Source organism: Hydra vulgaris, chromosome 11 (assembly GCF_038396675.1).
Source record: "Hydra vulgaris chromosome 11, alternate assembly HydraT2T_AEP".
In the NCBI taxonomy this organism is placed as follows: Eukaryota; Metazoa; Cnidaria; class Hydrozoa; order Anthoathecata; family Hydridae; genus Hydra; species Hydra vulgaris.
In genome coordinates, this window is record NC_088930.1 from 39,791,361 (window position 1) to 39,812,355 (window position 20,995).

Below are 20,995 nucleotides of genomic sequence, written 5' to 3' on the forward strand. Positions count from 1 at the left end.
ATCCAATTTGTTTTTAAATTGGTTGATACTAACTGCATCTATTGTTTTTTGTTTAAGTTTTTTCCAGTCATTTACCACTCAATTGGTATGTCGTTTAATATTTCCCGTATATTGTCTTCTTAGTTTACTACTGTGGCCTCTAGTTTTATGGTCTTTGTCTAGCATTTTGGGTTTTATGTGAAAGTTTATGATATCGTATCCTTTCAAATGTTTAAACATTTGCATCATATCACCTCTTCTTCTTCTATTCTCCAGCGATTGTAAACCCAACTTTTTTAATCTCTCTTCATAGCTATATCCTCTCAAACTTTCTATTCTAGTAGCTCTCTGTTGAACACTCTCTAGTTTATCTTTATCATACTGCCAATAAGGATTCCAGATGGGAGCTGCATATTCTAAATGTGGATGAACTAAGACTATAAACAAGAGTTTCGTTGTTTTTTCATTTAAGAATTTAAAAGCGTGTTTGATCTGACCTAGCTTTTAATTTGCTTTATTTACTGCTTTATTTACATAGTGTTTCCATCCTAAATTGTCAGAAACGTACACACCTAAATCTTTTTCCATACTTGAGTACACTAAAGCTGTATTTTTCATTAAAAATTTGTGTTGGTTATTTCCTATTACCATAATCTTACATTTTTGCTGGTGGAACTTCATCAACCATATATATAATATATATATATATATATATATATATATATATATATATATATATATATATATATATATATATATATATATATATATATATATATATATATATAACTTTAATTAAATACATTGATAAAGCATCGATAATTTTGTTCCTTTATCTTCTTAAATAAAAATTTAAGTTACTTGGTTACCCAATTACCCCACTACTCTGCACTGCCATGACAGAAGGAAGCATGCCCACGAAGCATGTTTTTATAAAAAGCTGAAAAACTGTTTTTAACAACTCTATATGTTTGTATACGCTACATATATACGCTGATTTGTTTATACCATTATTTGGCTTACTGTTTATACCAGTATTGGACTTGTTTCTTAGATTTAAAACAGATTATCTCTAACTTTATATTCCATTCACACCAAACCTGCTCTTAAATAAACTGTATCTTAATCTTGTCTTATAAATATAAATTGTGTTAATGTATTTATCAAAATAATACTCAGTATGGTTAAAGTTCATTGCATACTTGAGATTATAAAGTGTATTGCATGATTGAGAGCTCAATATAGAATCTCATAATTCTATATTGAGCTCTCTTTTTAACAAAAGAGTTTCAATAAAGTTATTGATTGGTCACAATTTTTTGACTACGTGGAAAACAAAAACTGTTGAGTTTCAAGAAAAAAGATTTTGGCGCTCTATGCAGCAAAAACACAGCAAAATAGGACAGCAAATGTGAAAAAAATATAAATGTTAACTCGATGAATGTAGTATAAAAGCTACAAAAAATGGAGACGGGAATAGGCCAACAACTAACACATCGTTTACTACAAATTACCCTCTGACGAAATATTTCGCAATTTGGGATAAGATAAATTGAGATTGGTTTGTTAGGAGAGCAACTTGAAAATTATTTTAATTATTTGGAGGAAGCCCTGTTCAGTGGAAAATTTTGGGAAGATTTGTTTGTCTTTGCATCAAAGTATTGAGGCTGCGACGCTAATGGTTTGCTATTCAAGGAAAACCTTATTCGTTGAAGAAGCTTTGTGATCAAGATCAATTGCTGATCTATTAAATGAAGTAAAATCTCGTAAGAAATGGATTCAATTATTTGAATTCATTATCATGAAGAGCTTTTGATTCAAAGCTCTTCAAGCAATAAACCATGTCAGTGTCTCACTTCAATAAGGAATTTCCTTAGATGATAAAAAAAACTTGCAAAGACTCATTGAGAACCTTATCAGACTTAGATCTTCATGGCCCAATTTCAATAACGTAGCACATTTCATTGTCTCCTGTTAAGCAAGTTATGGTTTTCAATCATACTTTACTTTAAAAGAGGACAAAGAAGAAAATGACCTTTTTTTAGAGAAAAAAAAAGTATATTATTTTTGTTCCTACGGACCTGATTAAGTAAATAATTTAATTAACTAATTTAGGCAGAATAATGCCTTGTAGTAAATTTAATATAGTAAAATGTAAATTGCATACGCCGTAGTTGAACACGTTCATTAAACTCTCATTTAAATGCTTTAAGAACTTTTCCACTTTGTATTTAAATGAAAAGGTTATTCACCATTCCTAGGTTGACGTCACGAAATAAATAAGAGTTCTTTTGATTTAAAGTCTGACATTATGGAGGACAATTAAGCCAACGGAACTAATTCGCCTATAATTATATTCATAGTATAGTATAGTATAGTATAGTATATAGTATATAGTATATAGTATAGTTTAGTGTATATATATATATATATATATATATATATATATATATATATATATATATATATATATATATATATATATATATATATAATTTTTGATTTTAAATTTTTTTGTATTTTTATATTTTTTATTTTTTTATTTATTTATTTTAAGCTATTTTGCGGAAAGAAATCAAGAATTAACATAGGGTTTAAAAGAAGATATTTAAGATTAGTTTAGATTATTTGATGAAGAAAGATTTTATTTAAAAAAAAATTTAAAGTTGTTTTACAAACAAAAGACCAAGTTATGAACGCCACAGAAAACGATTATATGATGAAATTATATATCATAAAATAAGGGCTGGCCGTGATTCATAAATAATTATATCTTTGTTGTAAAAATTATTTGCAGAGAACAGGTAATCTTTACTAAACATGCAGATCTTACTTCGAGCCGTTGTTTTAAAATAGCTCATATGTTTGGTTTTAGATTCCCATTTTCAACTTGACAAAAAACATTTTTAATACAAAAAAGTTGACAGAAAATATCCGCAGTGTTTCTACGGACATGATTATTAAATTTTAAAATAATAATATTTCTGTGGTCTCTGATTATTATCATAATCAGTACCATTGGGACAATTTTTGTATTACTAAACATATGGTGGCATCTGCTGTTCCATATTGTACTCGTGATGTTTTGAGTGAGTGACAACAGTAGCTGCCAAAAGGGTTTTTCTCCGGTAGATTCGCTGTTTCAATCGAGAAAATTAAATTTATTGGAGAAAAATTGTTTTGGGATGTCAAGGAGTTATATGCATATTTAAAATACTCCCATATTTTAACAGAAGAGGACAGTAGACAAAGACGTGAATGTTGTCGTCAAATTTACCGAAAGTTTTGCATTTGTTATTTTTAACGATCTTTTGCCTTGCACTTTTGGCTACCAAGGCCGTAGAAGGTAGACTGTTGTGTAAAAAATGGTAGAGGATATTTTGTGTCAGTCCACATGCGTGGGAGGTAAAGTTTCTTTTCCAAATTTAGGACCACGGCATTGTTATTTTTGTTAAACTTTTCCAGAAAAGTTCTCCTGAAACGACTTTTTATTTTTTGCCACTTCTAATGAAACTTTTCAAATGAAACTCTTCTAATGAAACTGTTCAATCTGGTGTGAAAGGTAACACCTAATATTTCGAAACCGGTGTTTTTGTTTTACTCTATGCCATCCAATTCCGGTAAAACTTGATATCAAAACCCCGAAGAGCTAAACCCAAAGCAAGAGCTTTGACAAGAAAAAACGTACAGCAGAAGAGAGATAGGGTCAACTTGGTTTACTCCTCTTTCCGTTGGAAAGAAGAACGACAAAAAACCGCAATTCAGATGTCAATAGATGCCAAAACTTCTGAATATAGAGTGTTAATGAGTAATACAAAATTTTCTCCGAGATTGAATTTTTGGAAAACTTGAAGCAGAAATGCACAATCAACTTTGTCAAACGCCTTCTCTTGGTCTATTAATAAAATATAACTAGGTAGGTTTTTAAATTATTTTCTCTACAAAAAATATTTCGTAAGCAAGTTCTTCAAAGTCATTTTCTAAAACATGTCAAAAAATTTTGTAAAATTTAGCTGAAAGTCTGTCGTTGCCCGGAGATTTTCCGTTTTCAAATTTAAAAAGGGCATTTTTTTGTTTCACGTCATTTAGGCGGATTTTTAAAAATTGGTTTTCATTATCACGTAAACGTTTAGTGACGTGTGACAATAAATAGTTTTAACTGTCTTTCCATAACTTCGTTTTAATGTAAATTTTTTTCATAATATGTTGCCAGGAAGTTGAGTATTTCACCAGGTTCACTCATAAATATCCCGTCATTCTTGTGAATTTCGGTAATTTACTTGTTCCGCTGTTAAGTTTTTTCCAAATTATACAAAAATTTTGAAGGTTTTTCTCCTTCTTTGATTAGTTTTTATTTCGTGCAAATAATCGCTCCTGGAAACTGGAGCAAAAAAAGAGCATTGCGTTTTTATTTGATGCTTTCTAAATTTTTTTTTTTTTCTTGCCTTATAAATCTATTCAAGTCGTAAATCATAATATAAATATAAATAGCAGGGGCAAGAAGAAGATATAATTGGTTTTATCACCAAGCCCCTGAGTTATTTTTTTGTCGCTCCCATTGGATTTCGTTTTCAATTCTTTTGATGTGTTTTTTATTTTTCGCGCTATCCTGTATGGATATGTGCTGTAATTCACCCCAAACAAAAAGTTTGCAGTTGTCTCACCATTTTAAAATTGAGTTTTTTTTTGTTTGCAAATCTTTAGTTAAGATTTCAATTTTTTGCCAATGCAAAAATTGAAACCTTAAGGTTTCAATTTTTTGCCAAATTCCAAAAGAGAATAACTTAATTTCCAGTATCCTTGTCCTCTCCTAGTTTTACTAAAATTGACTGTTGTCGTTAGGAACTGGTTAGAAAAGGGGCTGAAATATGGAGCATACTCTCGATATTTTTAATGCAGTAGTTATCATTACTGAATTGTATTTTATTACGTCATCTTACTTTTTGCCTAACTGACGCCCTCATATGTATACAAGGTAACGTAAAAGATAAAACAAAAAAAATATATATATAAATAAAACGTTTAAACAAAGATGTTTTTTATAGACCAAAACAAAAATTCCACATATGTGGGGCTCAGCGGAAAAGTGGTCTTAGCCACAATTTTTCATTTTAGTAAACTGGAAAGAACTTTAAGAATCTTTATAAAAATAACAGGAAAAAGTATGATTATCAGAAGTATTTATTATAAAGACAAGTGAAAAAATACACTGGTATACCTACTAAAAAATTAGGACACTATATTACTGCGCTCTACAATAACAAAAAGGTTACGCAGCTTTGCCTCTTAAATTTTTTTTTTTAATTTTCAATAGAGTTGGTTAGAATAAACGGATGTTTTGTCTGTGACTTGTTTTTATATGTAAGATGTACTAATTCATATCACCAGAATCATCTGTTAGACCTAAATCAGTTGCCTTCTCGTCACCTTTAAGAACAAGACAATAGGGATAATGGACAGGCGGTATGAATTGTATTAGCTCAAAAAAGTCACAGCTTTTCTTTTGTGAGTTTATATAATAATATTATATAAATTTAATAACATTGTTGAAGACTTGTTCAAGGTAATAACATTGTTGAAGACTTTGTTAAATTTATACACAACGACAATGGTTTAGATGGGGAAAGTTTATCTGTTAACATTTTAAACACCATTGCATCCCTAGGTTTAGATATTAATTGTCGAGGCCAAGGTTATGATGGTGCTGGAGCTGAAACAAAAAAGGGAGTTGCTGCACGAATTTTAAAGTTAAACAACAAGGCTTAATACACTCATTGTTTTAGCCATCGATTGAATCTAGTTGTGTGTAATTCTTGCGAAGTTGAATTTCTCTGTAATGCAATGAACCACATAAAAGAGTTTTCTTATTATTTTAATCTTTCTATTAAAAGAAATTCTATCCTCGAGACAATGGTTTCAGAACACTGTCCTGATAAAAAAAAAAAAAACTAAGAGATGTTTGTTGAACTAGGTGGCTTGAAAGAATAGATGGATTAGACACATTTCAGGAGTTGTATGTTCCAATAGTTTATTCCCTTGAAGCCCTAAGCAACGACAGAAATAAGTTTGTATATATATATATGTATATATATATATATATATATATATATATATATATATATATATATATATATATATATATATATATATATAATATAATATAATATAAAAGCGCAGTACACTTCAAAAGTGATGAGTGGAAACTGCGTAGAGTTTGTACTTTAATAGCTGTAATACACAAAAATAATAAAAATTAGTATTCAAAATATTCATCCAATTTGTTTTTAAATTGGTTGATACTAACTGCATCTATTGTTTTTTGTTTAAGTTTTTTCCAGTCATTTACCACTCAATTGGTATGTCGTTTAATATTTCCCGTATATTGTCTTCTTAGTTTACTACTGTGGCCTCTAGTTTTATGGTCTTTGTCTAGCATTTTGGGTTTTATGTGAAAGTTTATGATATCGTATCCTTTCAAATGTTTAAACATTTGCATCATATCACCTCTTCTTCTTCTATTCTCCAGCGATTGTAAACCCAACTTTTTTAATCTCTCTTCATAGCTATATCCTCTCAAACTTTCTATTCTAGTAGCTCTCTGTTGAACACTCTCTAGTTTATCTTTATCATACTGCCAATAAGGATTCCAGATGGGAGCTGCATATTCTAAATGTGGATGAACTAAGACTATAAACAAGAGTTTCGTTGTTTTTTCATTTAAGAATTTAAAAGCGTGTTTGATCTGACCTAGCTTTTAATTTGCTTTATTTACTGCTTTATTTACATAGTGTTTCCATCCTAAATTGTCAGAAACGTACACACCTAAATCTTTTTCCATACTTGAGTACACTAAAGCTGTATTTTTCATTAAAAATTTGTGTTGGTTATTTCCTATTACCATAATCTTACATTTTTGCTGGTGGAACTTCATCAACCATATATATAATATATATATATATATATATATATATATATATATATATATATATATATATATATATATATATATATATATATATATATATATATATATATATATATATATATATATAACTTTAATTAAATACATTGATAAAGCATCGATAATTTTGTTCCTTTATCTTCTTAAATAAAAATTTAAGTTACTTGGTTACCCAATTACCCCACTACTCTGCACTGCCATGACAGAAGGAAGCATGCCCACGAAGCATGTTTTTATAAAAAGCTGAAAAACTGTTTTTAACAACTCTATATGTTTGTATACGCTACATATATACGCTGATTTGTTTATACCATTATTTGGCTTACTGTTTATACCAGTATTGGACTTGTTTCTTAGATTTAAAACAGATTATCTCTAACTTTATATTCCATTCACACCAAACCTGCTCTTAAATAAACTGTATCTTAATCTTGTCTTATAAATATAAATTGTGTTAATGTATTTATCAAAATAATACTCAGTATGGTTAAAGTTCATTGCATACTTGAGATTATAAAGTGTATTGCATGATTGAGAGCTCAATATAGAATCTCATAATTCTATATTGAGCTCTCTTTTTAACAAAAGAGTTTCAATAAAGTTATTGATTGGTCACAATTTTTTGACTACGTGGAAAACAAAAACTGTTGAGTTTCAAGAAAAAAGATTTTGGCGCTCTATGCAGCAAAAACACAGCAAAATAGGACAGCAAATGTGAAAAAAATATAAATGTTAACTCGATGAATGTAGTATAAAAGCTACAAAAAATGGAGACGGGAATAGGCCAACAACTAACACATCGTTTACTACAAATTACCCTCTGACGAAATATTTCGCAATTTGGGATAAGATAAATTGAGATTGGTTTGTTAGGAGAGCAACTTGAAAATTATTTTAATTATTTGGAGGAAGCCCTGTTCAGTGGAAAATTTTGGGAAGATTTGTTTGTCTTTGCATCAAAGTATTGAGGCTGCGACGCTAATGGTTTGCTATTCAAGGAAAACCTTATTCGTTGAAGAAGCTTTGTGATCAAGATCAATTGCTGATCTATTAAATGAAGTAAAATCTCGTAAGAAATGGATTCAATTATTTGAATTCATTATCATGAAGAGCTTTTGATTCAAAGCTCTTCAAGCAATAAACCATGTCAGTGTCTCACTTCAATAAGGAATTTCCTTAGATGATAAAAAAAACTTGCAAAGACTCATTGAGAACCTTATCAGACTTAGATCTTCATGGCCCAATTTCAATAACGTAGCACATTTCATTGTCTCCTGTTAAGCAAGTTATGGTTTTCAATCATACTTTACTTTAAAAGAGGACAAAGAAGAAAATGACCTTTTTTTAGAGAAAAAAAAAGTATATTATTTTTGTTCCTACGGACCTGATTAAGTAAATAATTTAATTAACTAATTTAGGCAGAATAATGCCTTGTAGTAAATTTAATATAGTAAAATGTAAATTGCATACGCCGTAGTTGAACACGTTCATTAAACTCTCATTTAAATGCTTTAAGAACTTTTCCACTTTGTATTTAAATGAAAAGGTTATTCACCATTCCTAGGTTGACGTCACGAAATAAATAAGAGTTCTTTTGATTTAAAGTCTGACATTATGGAGGACAATTAAGCCAACGGAACTAATTCGCCTATAATTATATTCATAGTATAGTATAGTATAGTATAGTATATAGTATATAGTATATAGTATAGTTTAGTGTATATATATATATATATATATATATATATATATATATATATATATATATATATATATATATATATATATATATATATAATTTTTGATTTTAAATTTTTTTGTATTTTTATATTTTTTATTTTTTTATTTATTTATTTTAAGCTATTTTGCGGAAAGAAATCAAGAATTAACATAGGGTTTAAAAGAAGATATTTAAGATTAGTTTAGATTATTTGATGAAGAAAGATTTTATTTAAAAAAAAATTTAAAGTTGTTTTACAAACAAAAGACCAAGTTATGAACGCCACAGAAAACGATTATATGATGAAATTATATATCATAAAATAAGGGCTGGCCGTGATTCATAAATAATTATATCTTTGTTGTAAAAATTATTTGCAGAGAACAGGTAATCTTTACTAAACATGCAGATCTTACTTCGAGCCGTTGTTTTAAAATAGCTCATATGTTTGGTTTTAGATTCCCATTTTCAACTTGACAAAAAACATTTTTAATACAAAAAAGTTGACAGAAAATATCCGCAGTGTTTCTACGGACATGATTATTAAATTTTAAAATAATAATATTTCTGTGGTCTCTGATTATTATCATAATCAGTACCATTGGGACAATTTTTGTATTACTAAACATATGGTGGCATCTGCTGTTCCATATTGTACTCGTGATGTTTTGAGTGAGTGACAACAGTAGCTGCCAAAAGGGTTTTTCTCCGGTAGATTCGCTGTTTCAATCGAGAAAATTAAATTTATTGGAGAAAAATTGTTTTGGGATGTCAAGGAGTTATATGCATATTTAAAATACTCCCATATTTTAACAGAAGAGGACAGTAGACAAAGACGTGAATGTTGTCGTCAAATTTACCGAAAGTTTTGCATTTGTTATTTTTAACGATCTTTTGCCTTGCACTTTTGGCTACCAAGGCCGTAGAAGGTAGACTGTTGTGTAAAAAATGGTAGAGGATATTTTGTGTCAGTCCACATGCGTGGGAGGTAAAGTTTCTTTTCCAAATTTAGGACCACGGCATTGTTATTTTTGTTAAACTTTTCCAGAAAAGTTCTCCTGAAACGACTTTTTATTTTTTGCCACTTCTAATGAAACTTTTCAAATGAAACTCTTCTAATGAAACTGTTCAATCTGGTGTGAAAGGTAACACCTAATATTTCGAAACCGGTGTTTTTGTTTTACTCTATGCCATCCAATTCCGGTAAAACTTGATATCAAAACCCCGAAGAGCTAAACCCAAAGCAAGAGCTTTGACAAGAAAAAACGTACAGCAGAAGAGAGATAGGGTCAACTTGGTTTACTCCTCTTTCCGTTGGAAAGAAGAACGACAAAAAACCGCAATTCAGATGTCAATAGATGCCAAAACTTCTGAATATAGAGTGTTAATGAGTAATACAAAATTTTCTCCGAGATTGAATTTTTGGAAAACTTGAAGCAGAAATGCACAATCAACTTTGTCAAACGCCTTCTCTTGGTCTATTAATAAAATATAACTAGGTAGGTTTTTAAATTATTTTCTCTACAAAAAATATTTCGTAAGCAAGTTCTTCAAAGTCATTTTCTAAAACATGTCAAAAAATTTTGTAAAATTTAGCTGAAAGTCTGTCGTTGCCCGGAGATTTTCCGTTTTCAAATTTAAAAAGGGCATTTTTTTGTTTCACGTCATTTAGGCGGATTTTTAAAAATTGGTTTTCATTATCACGTAAACGTTTAGTGACGTGTGACAATAAATAGTTTTAACTGTCTTTCCATAACTTCGTTTTAATGTAAATTTTTTTCATAATATGTTGCCAGGAAGTTGAGTATTTCACCAGGTTCACTCATAAATATCCCGTCATTCTTGTGAATTTCGGTAATTTACTTGTTCCGCTGTTAAGTTTTTTCCAAATTATACAAAAATTTTGAAGGTTTTTCTCCTTCTTTGATTAGTTTTTATTTCGTGCAAATAATCGCTCCTGGAAACTGGAGCAAAAAAAGAGCATTGCGTTTTTATTTGATGCTTTCTAAATTTTTTTTTTTTTCTTGCCTTATAAATCTATTCAAGTCGTAAATCATAATATAAATATAAATAGCAGGGGCAAGAAGAAGATATAATTGGTTTTATCACCAAGCCCCTGAGTTATTTTTTTGTCGCTCCCATTGGATTTCGTTTTCAATTCTTTTGATGTGTTTTTTATTTTTCGCGCTATCCTGTATGGATATGTGCTGTAATTCACCCCAAACAAAAAGTTTGCAGTTGTCTCACCATTTTAAAATTGAGTTTTTTTTTGTTTGCAAATCTTTAGTTAAGATTTCAATTTTTTGCCAATGCAAAAATTGAAACCTTAAGGTTTCAATTTTTTGCCAAATTCCAAAAGAGAATAACTTAATTTCCAGTATCCTTGTCCTCTCCTAGTTTTACTAAAATTGACTGTTGTCGTTAGGAACTGGTTAGAAAAGGGGCTGAAATATGGAGCATACTCTCGATATTTTTAATGCAGTAGTTATCATTACTGAATTGTATTTTATTACGTCATCTTACTTTTTGCCTAACTGACGCCCTCATATGTATACAAGGTAACGTAAAAGATAAAACAAAAAAAATATATATATAAATAAAACGTTTAAACAAAGATGTTTTTTATAGACCAAAACAAAAATTCCACATATGTGGGGCTCAGCGGAAAAGTGGTCTTAGCCACAATTTTTCATTTTAGTAAACTGGAAAGAACTTTAAGAATCTTTATAAAAATAACAGGAAAAAGTATGATTATCAGAAGTATTTATTATAAAGACAAGTGAAAAAATACACTGGTATACCTACTAAAAAATTAGGACACTATATTACTGCGCTCTACAATAACAAAAAGGTTACGCAGCTTTGCCTCTTAAATTTTTTTTTTTAATTTTCAATAGAGTTGGTTAGAATAAACGGATGTTTTGTCTGTGACTTGTTTTTATATGTAAGATGTACTAATTCATATCACCAGAATCATCTGTTAGACCTAAATCAGTTGCCTTCTCGTCACCTTTAAGAACAAGACAATAGGGATAATGGACAGGCGGTATGAATTGTATTAGCTCAAAAAAGTCACAGCTTTTCTTTTGTGAGTTTTCTACCATTGGGGTACAAGGGCTCAAGTTCAACATTGGTAGTATCAGATGGCTGTCCACGATTTCGAATTGTTACGTCCAGCAACATGAATGTGTCACTTTCTAAATGTATTTGGTTTCTAAATGTGTGTGCTTTTCTATTTGTTATCCCACTCTCCAATGAATGTACCGAGAAATTCATGGGTCTCCATTTTTATTACAATAAATTTTGGGACCCTCTTCTTTGAACTTTCAACAAGGTCTTTAATCTGAAATAAATATTTGGTCCTTTGTTTGTTTAGCTTTTTTTAACACAGCAAAGTCCCCGTCACAGGAGGAAAAACTATACCCTAGTGCAAAATATTTCTGTTCAATGGTTTTTATAGATTAAAATGTGCGCAAAATATATTGTAACATAAGAGACATTTTTATATTACAATTTTGTTAACCACAACTATCGTTTAACTGGTATGTGTCTGGTACATACATTAATCCTGTCTTTAAGTTTTCATCGTGGATTCCAAGATTGTAAGTCCAAACTTGGCTTTTATAGCAGTTTTATCGTATCGGTAGAGTTTTTTGTCAAAAACTAATACTCTCTTGTTTGGATTTGTATATGTATCTAGTGTATCTTAATTCATTTTTTCTTTTGGATTTTTTCTTTTGCCTTTACAGCCATTTCTTGATGAATAATAAAGTCCCTTCTAACAGTGTTCTTTTCAACACCCTATAAAAGACACTTTATTTTATTGTTAAATAGATCACATTTTTGACATATATATGATAGCGGATGGTGAAAATGTAAATTGAATTTTGTATTGAATATGTGTCAAAATATAAAAATTGAAAGTGGGGTGCGATCATTTTTATTGCAGTTAAAAACATATTTCTTGTACATTGTTGACATTCGTAAAGTTGGAGAAAAATAGTTTCTGTACTGGTTGTCCTTTCGGCTATAGTGGTATTGGTACGTTGGAAATAAACGAATAAACCCTTAAAGATATGCGGTGTCTTCATCACTACTTTTATTTTGAGCTAATTTACACCTGCGGTCCTCGATAGGTGTACTATCTGTTTTTTTCCTTGCTAAAATATTTGTTTTTGTCCATAAGAGATCCGCAATGTGTCTTTAAAGTAAGTTTTGCAAATCTTTTTAACATTTCCACGTGTATCAGCTAGTTTATAGGTGCAACTATTTGCCCTACGGGATTATTTGATGCAGTTATTTGTTTTTCTTTTACATCAACAGAATCCTACTTCTCCAACAAAGTTAACATTTAAATCTGCAATGAAAATGTTAGACAAAAATGATTTTCTAATAAGAAAAGAATTCCTAACTCAACAAATTAAACAACCCTAGCTAGTCTAATGCTAGGCCTAACACCAATGTAGACAATAGGTCCAAGGCCACAACAATAGGGACTAAAAAATTCTTTGTATTAGCCTATTTATTTTTAAATGATTAGTACATACCATCAACTACTGTTAATATAGATATAGGTATTGCGTTTTCTTTAACATACTGATCCCCAAAACTTGAATCTGCGACAAAAAAGTACCGTCACTTGACTGAAATAAAATAGTACAGTCACTTTTGAAAAAACAACATTGAGGCTAGAAACTATATTGTTATATGTTAAGCTAATGAAAATCTTGATGCTGCATTAATTATATACATACTCAATATTTTTTTGGAAGTGAATATCTGGAAAATTTTAAAAAGGTGGGTTAGACCACTATTACGCTGAGATCCTCAATTCTACCTCAAATTTTCTTTTACCGGGTTTCGCTGTTATTTTACTAGAGCATAAAACAAAAAAACGCGGCGGTGGTCACTGTGAAGCACAGTAACCGTTAGGTTTGAAATCTCCCCACATCAGATTTTATTTTATATATGCTTAGTTACATATAGAATAATAAATAATTGATTACTTAAAACCTCCAGTTGAGTGGGAAAATGCATAAAATCAAAAAATTGAATTAATTCTTTAAAGTTATATTAATTATCCGCCGTTTTCAACAAAATAACTTTAATTTGTCGGCGGTTTTTGTGCTGTTTGTTTTAAAACCTTTGGTAAAAAGTCATCAAAGCCTCATAAAATAACCAACGCTGTTGAAGAAAAAAAAACTTTTATTTGGAAGAGCTTTAATTAGAGTTTAGTTAACCATCCTAAAGTTATTTGTAGCAATTGTTATAAAAACCTTTATTGTTTAGAAAACAATGATACAAAATAACTTAATAAGTGGCTAAACGAAATTTCTCAGGTTAGTTATTAAACTGAGATAAAAATTATAATTATGACTAAGCGTTTAATTACTTAAAAAATAAAGAACTGTGTCTCAATGAACCTCCATAAATTTGAAAGAAAAGTTATTTAGATAGCTTATTTTAGCATTTAAAATGTGTTTCTAAATAATGTGTTATACTATTTATAGTTAACTAGTTAGTATAGTTTTATATAAATAGAAGAGGAGGCTGAATAAGTGCGAATTTCATAAGTGCGAACTGGCATAAGTGCGAAGCAGTTGCAAAGACTGGCATAAGTGCGAACTGGCACAAGCGCGAACTGGCATAAGTGCGCCGAAAGAATTTGCAAACATTGGCATAAGTGCGAACTGGCATAAGTGCGAACTGGCACAAGCGCGAACTGGCATAAGTGCGCCGAAAGAATTTGCAAGCATTGGCATAAGTGCGAATTGGCATAAGTGCGAACTGGCATAAGTGCGAATTGGCATAAGTGCGAACTTGCCAATTCGCTACTTATGCCAATTTGCACTTATGCCAATGTTTGCAAAATCTTTCGGCGCACTTATGCTAATTCGCGCTTGTGCCAGTTCGCACTTATGCCAGTTTTTGCAATTGGTTCGCACTTATGCCAGTTCGCACTTATGCCAGTCGCACTTATGCAGATTCGCAGTTACGAAATTCTCACTTATTCAGTCGCCCCAAATAGAATATTGAATTTAAGTTGTCTTTTTTAATTTACAAGGTCATTGAAATTCAGTTTTGCTCTAAACCATAAAAAGTAAATTATTCTGAATTGAGAAATATTTACTTGTTTATATAAAGTCAAGTTATCAGAAGAACTTCAGATCTTTTCGAAATATCAAAAGATAATAAAATTATTACTTCTGAGTTAAATGAAGAGAAAAATGAAAGGATGTGTTTAATACGTTGTGGTATTGTTAAGTCAGTAATTATTCACCTTTGTAGGGATGTTCAAGCGTTAAAAAATTTAGTTAATGCAGCATATGCATTGGGATCAGCAAGTGCAGAACATGTTGCTTCAAATATCCTAAAAACTAAAATGCAATATTTTTAGAGGTGAAAAATTTACAATTGCTACTCATGAGAAACCATTGAGTATTGTAGCTGGGACTATGGACAAAAAAAGTAATTGTGCAAGTTTAAATCAAGTTTCTTTTGGAACAATTATGGAGCTTGTAAAATGTTTAAAACCATCCCAGTGTAAAACCAAAAAAATGTGTTCTATATTTAGAAAGAATCTTGGGTTTCAAAGTGGTATTGAAGGAAATATATTTAAAAAATTAGAAACTTTAAAAGCTGAAATGAATATTTTTTATGTAAAGAAAAAGAATTTTTTGAAGCTGGTGATATAGTAAATAAATCAATGGTTTATATAAAGGATATTGATGAATTTATACATGTTATAATCACTGAAAGAAACCCTCTTTCTTCAATTATAAGGATTGCTGTGGATTCTGGTCAAGGTTTTTTAAAAGTCACAATGAATGTTTTTAATTCGCATGATAAAACTAGCAACTAACCTGACCTTAATGATACTGGAGTGAAGCGTTATTTTATTGTTGCTATTGTTGAAGGAATATCTGAACACAATGGAAATCTTAGGAAATTAGTTGATCCTCTTAATCTTCTAAATATTGAGTATTCTGTTGCATTCGATTTAAAGTGTGCAAATTCAATGTTTGGCATTACAAGCCATGCTGGAAAATATAGTTGTTTGTGGTGTGAAGGAGAGAGTCTTTTGGATTGTGGAGTAAAAAGAACTCTTGGTTCTATTGGTTATCAATACAGTAAATACGTAGAAGCTGGAAAACCAAAATCAAGGATGGCTGATTATAAAAATGTAATTAATCCAAGAGTTTTATTCCTTGAAGAAGATCCAGACACAATTATAGAAAATTTAGTTCTAGTACCTGAGTTGCATATATTAATTGGAATAGTTACAAGTTAGACATTCTTGCTTGTGATATTGCTGATCAAGGAAAACTTGATTTATTTCCAGTTATTTAATGTTTAAGAAAGTTTAAAGCTGTAAAACAAGCTACCTTTGGAAAAAAATTATTGGTGATATGGAATCTGCTGCTATGGAATTTAAGACGACTTATGCTAATTTAATGGAATATATTAATCATTATTTTGAAAATATTTCTTTAAATATAACATGGAAAATTCATATTGCAATTAACCATATTGTACCATTTCTAAAAAGTACCAATACTGATAATGGACTTGGAATTTACTCAGAACAAGCAGGTGAATCTGTTCATCATGAGTATAAAAAAACACGGATTAAGTATAGGAGACAACAAAACAACTCTGATTATGCTAAACGATTGAAGTTAAGTGTTGTGGAATTTTCAACATTTAATAAATAGTTAACATGTTTACAATTTAAGTTAATATGTTGTTGACCCACAATAGTGTCATAAAGTGTTGCTTCTTAAGTATTTTAATAGCAGGTAAGATAAAGTATCGATAAAATTTAATACTCTTTATGTAATTCTAAAGCTTAGTCTAGATATTTGTTCACATTAAATCCGTTTATTATATTTTGTTATTGTTTTTTACCTCAATTTTTTTGCTATGTTATCTGTTGGAGAATATATGTTCAAACACTTTTTAATGCATTTATAAGATAAGTATACACAAGTATAGAGTAAAATTAGGTTAAGACATTTGATAAATTTTATTTTTTCAAATTATGTGAAACATATGAGCTTCAATAATATTACCCATATACCGCCCCTCCCCTTTTAATCAAAAGTCAAAATGTGTAAAATTTTTATTTTAACCATTTCTATGGAGGTTCTTAATACCCTTACTTAATTTAACTACTGTTTTATTTCTTAATAGCAAAAAAAAAATTGGGTGTGGGGAGACTTCAAACCTGACGGTCACTGTGGTTCACACTGTCGCATTTTTATTTATATAAAAGAAAACCTGCAGAATTATAAATAGGCTTAACTTACCCGTTTATGATAATGATAAAGTTGTTTTGACAATCGAAATATTAACCAAAGAAATATATATATATTTCTTTGGTTAATACTAAACCAACAAGAATGACTGAATCAACGACTTCATTAATTGACAATATCATAACAAACGATATTTTTAATCATTCTCATAAAAAACGAATCATTAAACGCGACTGTGTTACTAGATTATTTCGTCATCATTCAAAGTCACGCATCTATACATCTGCTTCTATTATTTATGCCAGATGAAATCCGGAAACCGTTTAGACAAGGATCATAAAAATACAACGAAAGAAGAGTCAAAAAGCAAAATCTGAATATAACAAATCTATAGAATATTTATTATCTAAAGCATCTGTAGTTATATCTAATGCCATTAAAGTTGAAAAGACTGTCCAACAAGGCGGGCTTCTTGAGTAGATGCAGTCCGTAGTGTAACATAGTTATGTTGACATTATAAAAGTACACGAATTTGCTTTGAAAGTCTAAACAAGATGTAGAGGGACGATCCCATCGGACTTCAGAATGCTATTGGAAAGTTTGAATTCATTGTTGTTTTGGAAAAATTACTTTGTGCCGTTAATAAATATGGGAGAGCATTATTTTAACTTCAAAAGCACTAGCAGGAAACTGGAACACTACTAACACTCGCAAACATCCGGAAGAGAAATGCCAGATTATTTCATGATGACTTACAACAAGATCATAGAATTAAGAATGGCGAACTTTTGTTTGAGGTGGATGTTTTTATCTTATTATTGACACAGCAATATATCAATTGAAGTCACAATTCCAGGGCCACAAACAGGTTACTGATTTGTTCAAATTTTTGCATCTTCATTATCTCAACAGTTTGTCGCATAATGAAATGGAACTTGCTGCAACTAAATTTTTAAAATCATACCCTCATATTTGTTCATACAGAATTTCATAAGGACTTGTGCAAAATGGAGACCGTTCGTTATATTTTGCAGCATCTAATCAAAGTGAAACTAATTGTTTTAATGCCAGAATTAGCAACTGCGTGTGTACTCTTTGTAACACTTCTAGTGACAGTTGCATCGTGTGAACGCAAAACTTAAAATCATTAAAACCTACCAACTCGGTCAACGATTTCTCAAGATCGATTTTCTGGATTCGCTTTAATAGCAATAGAAAATCAAAGAAGCTTTACTCTTCATCGACAATTTTGTAAATAAATAATCGCGTGTAAATAAATTTGTTCCATGAACAATTCCTTATGTTTTGAAGCAAAAATTTTAAAACAAAATTTTGAGTAATTTATAGAGTTTTATATAGATTTTAAGAAAGTTTAGGGACTCATAAACATTTTTTGTCCAGGGGCCCACGAGTCTATTGTTACGCCACTGCAAGCAGTATAAACTTTGACTATTATTTACATAGACACTTTAAAAAGTTGAAATATTATTTATTTGACCCTCCTTCTTTGACGTCACAGTATCAAGGAAAACTACAAAAATTAAATTATTTTAGAAAATAAAATTTATATTTTCAAAATTCTTTGATACTTATTGATGATAAAGTGATAGTTATTTATTTGCAAATTAAAACTTTTTTAAAGTAAACTAAAATTTTGAGATTAACTTTTAATTTTTACAAAATATTTTTAATTTTTTAATTTAAATAAAATAAATTTTTTACTGTATGAAACCTTTTTTATTAAAATGTATAGAATGTAAAACATTCTTTTTAATAATTTTTGCAGGCTTTAATAATAAAGTAAATATGCCATTAAACAATAAATATATATATTTTTTGAATTGTTTAAAAATGTCAACTCAAAACGCAAAGGGTAAACAACTAAAGTTTACTATCAGCTTAAGTATTAATTTTTTCATTACAAAAATTATTTTAGTCTCAAGATAAGAAAGAAAAAAGAAAAGCTGCGATTTTTTGTCTAGGGGTAAATGAACATTTTCAATGATTGCTAAAAGATATTAAATTCACTCTAGAAACTTGTCAAATATCAAAAAGACCTTCAAAATTCGCTCCTATTCTATAAATTATAGCTTGTAAAAATAAACACTTGCTTTTCTGTAGAAATTAACATATTCCGTGCTATATTAAGCACGCTGTGCTTAATATAGCACGAATAAATTTTATTTAGTTATTATATAGTTGGAGAAAATACTATATAATAATAACTAAATTTTATTAAGTTATTATTATATAGTTGGAGAAACTATATAATAATAACTAAATAAAATTACTATGCATTTTCTCCAACTTAATAAAATTTAGAAACTACCAACTACTCTACCTAAAGAATCGCAAAATAAGCTAAATCTGATTGTGTTTAGAAAAATACTATTAGTTTTTTTTTATTGTTTAGAACTGAAGACTTTTATAAAGTCTATTTTTGAACTTCTTTGGGATTTTGCTCAGTTGGTTTTCTTCAAGTTGTATTAAATAAAATTAAAAAAACGCAAATGAGCAAAGTCTTCACTTAAAATAGCATTTAAGAACTTAAGATTTCACAGGTCTGGAAATTGAAGCTATATTTAGGATTCGAAAACATACCACTATATATTAAATTACATAACATGTAAAATCTTGATAAGCACTTTAACTACGCCTTAACTACACCTTAACTATTTAAATTTTAAAATACAAGTCATATATACAGCTTTGTTTCCGGTTTTTTTTTTATTTTCATATTGAGTTGTTATATGAAAAGCCATTTTGACCCTTTCGCCATCTCGCTCATCCGCTTTTATCTTATATATATTATAGAATATATATACAGAGGAAAACATTCCGTTTTCCCTTTCATATTCTTAATATATTTCCTGTGAAAAAAAGTTTACTACTTCTTTAAAAATTTCATGAAACCATAAATTTAGGTAAACTATGATCATTTTATGATCATAGTTTACCTAAATCTTATCGCTTTAATTAAGATTGTAAATGACTTTACTTTCTTATTTGATTGCAGAAAGCTGATACTTGGAAACTATAAGAAAATACATGTTTGTTTGTTTTTAAAATAAAGTATTGAATAAAAATTGGGATTTTTTTAAATTTAATCTACCTCCCCTAAACCTAGTTTAGAGAAATTATTTTAACTTTTAAAGGATTTAGTGTTAATGGGGTTGAGCCACTATAAAGTCGGTTATAATATTCTTGCATTGTCGTAAAAAAGTTATTACTCTGTAGAGTTTTTTTAGCTTTTTAGTTTTTTTTGTTTGTAAACTACTGTAATATGATTGTAACCATTTTTGGATTAACAAAGATTAGTAATATTTACTTTTATGTTTATTTGTTATTATTTACGAGTATGAGAGTCAATCTATTTATTTTTTCAAGTATATAAGTTATAGTCTTATATTCACAATTGGTTGTGGAGTGCAGAAAGTACCGCGATAGTCAATTAAAAAGACTATTCCGTCAAATCGTTGTTTTATTAAAAAAAAAGGTGCCAGTATGATTTATAGTTTACAAAAAGGTAACGTAATGGCATCCTGCCTCATTCTGTCTATTTATTGATATTAATTTTATTACAAAAAAATCTTTAAAAAAGCTGAAATAATAATAATCAAGGTATTTTACTTTTAGTAATTTAAATAAAATAAATCAGTCCTTTACTTTGAAATTACAAATAAATACAAACTGAATAATAATCTAGCTAACATTGCATTTTCACCAGTCGTTTTTTCGGAATTTCTTATTCTGCTTCTCCTCCCCCTAAGCTAGGATAAGGAGGTGTCTAGTACCAATTTGATTAAATTTCTTGTTTAAGAATTTCTATAGAAGAGTATTTTTAATATATGTTTTCATTAAATTAAGTAAAATAAGTATGCTGTTAGAATAAATGAAAAGTTCAAATTCTTAGTTTAAATGTTATTAAAATGTACATAAATGACGGAGCTTGTTTTTTTGTTTTTTTCCGTATTTTATGATTATATTTAGCCACTCTTTAACATCCAAGTTTTGCTACTTCTTTTAAAGCTCAAGAAATTAAGTTATAAGTAAATTTTTGTTGCGAAAAAATCGGCA